Below are 3,035 nucleotides of genomic sequence, written 5' to 3'. Positions count from 1 at the left end.
TCTCTGGAATTGCAAACCCACTGTTGTAAATTATTTTCTTATGTTCTTACTATCTCAAGATCTCCCCAGCTAAGGTATAACGACAGCAGATTTCTACTTAGCAGTCCAGTCTGCAATAGCTGCTGAGGGTCAGCGACAGATTATCATTAGAGTGATATAGCACAGAGAGGGCCAGAGAGATCAGATAATGCAGAAGAGCTGTAGGGGCTGAAAAAGAGGGTGAACTTGATGTCAGAGCCTTTGGGATGCCTGTGTATCATCTGTCAACACCAACCCCCAGGCTTGGGGAGGCCAGGCAGTGATAAGGGGGTCCTAGGCTGAGGAAGGTGATCCTGCCAGACAGACCTCTTCTCCTATGAAGGAGCAAGGACAGGCATGTAACCACATGTCTCTCCCTTCTGAGGCTTGTACGGCACTTGGCACAACCAGGACTTTACTCCTAATGATGTCCCTGAGGGACTGTAATGAAATAACTTTCCTGACTTCAGTCCTTACTTGAATTTGCTGTTCATTTCAGGTGAACACTCAGGTCTCAAAATAGACAAGGGTCTTTTTAGGAGCTAGTGAGTATGTTTTATTTATTGAGTAGTACTGGTATTTTATTTATTGGGTTCTCCAGCAGGTTGACTGGTGAAATGACCATCAAGAAAGACAGGTGCCTACCTCAAAGAGCTGAAGCGACAGGCATATGGTTGGCCAAGTAACAAGGGGGAAGGCTTGTTCTGCAGATATGTCCAGATGTTTGGTAAATAATATATGCTTAGCAGAGATTCTCATACAATGTCTACTTTAGGAAAATGTATGGTATTAAACAATGTCCTCATTAGGCTTAGCCAGCCAGCAGGGTTGTAAATACTTGTGCACCCAACATGTGAATCATGCAGTATATTTTGCTGATAAGAGTACAGTAACATTTTCCAGTGCAGGTATGACTGTAGGTGGAAGACAGTGGGAAGAGAAATACCAAATAATACAGACCATTTGATGCCAGGAAGTATTGCAAACAGATCCTATTACTAGAACAGAGGGGAAAAAAACATCAGTTAAAGCCCAGGAAGGACAGAAGTGTCTTTGTTGGCAAAAATCTTTAAAGAAAGGTCCTGCTATGGAAATAGCTCTATGCAACTTCTATGTTGTAAGTAATATATAATTTTTGGTGCTTGTATTGAGTCTTAAAATGCCATCCTTTATCATGTATGGAGAGAAAAAAGGGCAGATAGTTTCAGCACAGCAGACCCCAACCAACGTTGACCGAGCCAAGTGAGGGAGGATGTTGAATCCAAGAATGTCCCCTCGTGCCTGCAGCACTGATACCTTGCTCTTTTTCTTGTGCATCTCTCCCATATTTCCTTCCAATGTCTGGCTAAAAGCACCACGAGCCAAAGTGGAAAGAGCTCTGAAAGAAGCTTCTTACCACAGAGGCCATTACCAACGTTGCAGAATGATGTTAGATGGTTTTGGATGAAGACTTTTCCATACTGAGTACATCTATTGCAATATTGGACTAACAGAGATCCAAGTGAGAAGCTACAGAAAGGGAAGATTATTTTATTTTAAGCCACACTGATTTCACTCACTCATGTCTCCTGGGTTTCTCTTAGTTTGACCACTGTATGCTCATTTTAGATGTATCTTTTGCATCCTTCAGGAGCTAGCAGTGACTGTGGTCTTTTGTCTCTCTCTCTTCTCCCACCTCTGAGTATCATTAAGTCTCATCCTGGCTGAATCTTGTTCTTTATCTTAGCACCATCATCTCTTCTGGTTTGAATTTTTCCTTTTATTAAGTCTTAGGTGTACTCTGTCCCTTGTTTTAGGACATATCTTGTTTTAAACTGTGCTTTGTTTTTCGCAGTCTGGATGTCCAGAGGATCTGTATGTCAATATGCCGTGGTCTTAATAATCTGCCCTTCTTATGCCTTTCTTCCCAGTGGTTTCACACCCAGACTTCTCCTTTTTTCTCCACTTATATTATTCTTATTGTTTTATATTTTAAAGGAAATTATGATTACTTATGACAAAGACATCTCTGGTAAAGTGGTGACTTCTGGACTCCAGTGTCATTTTAGGAAGAAGGAAAAACTAATTGAAAAGCAATAAAAATTGAGCTGATTTATCTTTCCTTCTACTTTTAAAATTCTTTCCTGCTTTATGAGAAGATGAAATTTCTTGATAAAAACAACCAATTGTCACATTTAATACAAATAAACAATGGATATGTATCCAAAGAGCATATAATTCGTGTATGAAATTCATTACTAAAGAAGGTCATCAAGTCGAATGACTTGTCTAGCATATGATGTTAGGAACATTAATATAATTTGAAGTTATGCACAGGAAGATAAAAGTAATCAGATTTCATGCTTCGAGGAAAAAGAATGTCTTTCTTCTCGCCACAAACAGCATTTCACAATTAGCTGGGTATCGTGCATTTTCTCTCATCCCCTAAACTTCCTTTGAACTCTGTCAGATATTGACAACAAAGGCCAAGACCAGAGGCTTGGTGTGCGACAGAAAAAGTTACTTACTTACTAAAGACAAAATTTATGATACTGTAGATACTGAACCCAAGATAGAACAAAGAAACATATATAATACGACAGGGATGCTTGTAAATATTCCAGTGGCCTCCTGCATTCAAGACAGACAGTACAGAAATGTTTCAGTCCAGCCTTGGCTTCAGGAACACTGACAGATTTTGGATCTAAGATGCTATCTAAGTTTGTTGTTGAAAAAAGAGACGTTATTGTTATTTTTTATTTACCAGATGGATGAGAAGAATGAAACCACATCTGCTTTCTTATCACTCTGCATGTCTGGACAGGAAATAAGGCGGGTAAATCTCATCTGAGCCCAAAGAATGAATCAGGTCAGGACATTTTTGTGCTCATGTGGTGAAATGAGGGGGATGGGGGTGGAAAAGGAAGAGAGATTTCTGCTCCCCTTTCCCATAAGAGTGCAACCCAGAAGCACACTTTGTTTTTATGGTCAGAGTTCAAACTTTTTGCTTGCTTGGTTTTTCATAGGATACAAGCAAT

Source organism: Antrostomus carolinensis, unplaced genomic scaffold (genome assembly GCF_000700745.2).
Source record: "Antrostomus carolinensis isolate BGI_N321 unplaced genomic scaffold, ASM70074v2 scaffold18772, whole genome shotgun sequence".
Lineage (NCBI taxonomy): Eukaryota > Metazoa > Chordata > Aves > Caprimulgiformes > Caprimulgidae > Antrostomus > Antrostomus carolinensis.
Note: the sequence above shows the minus strand (reverse complement) of the source record.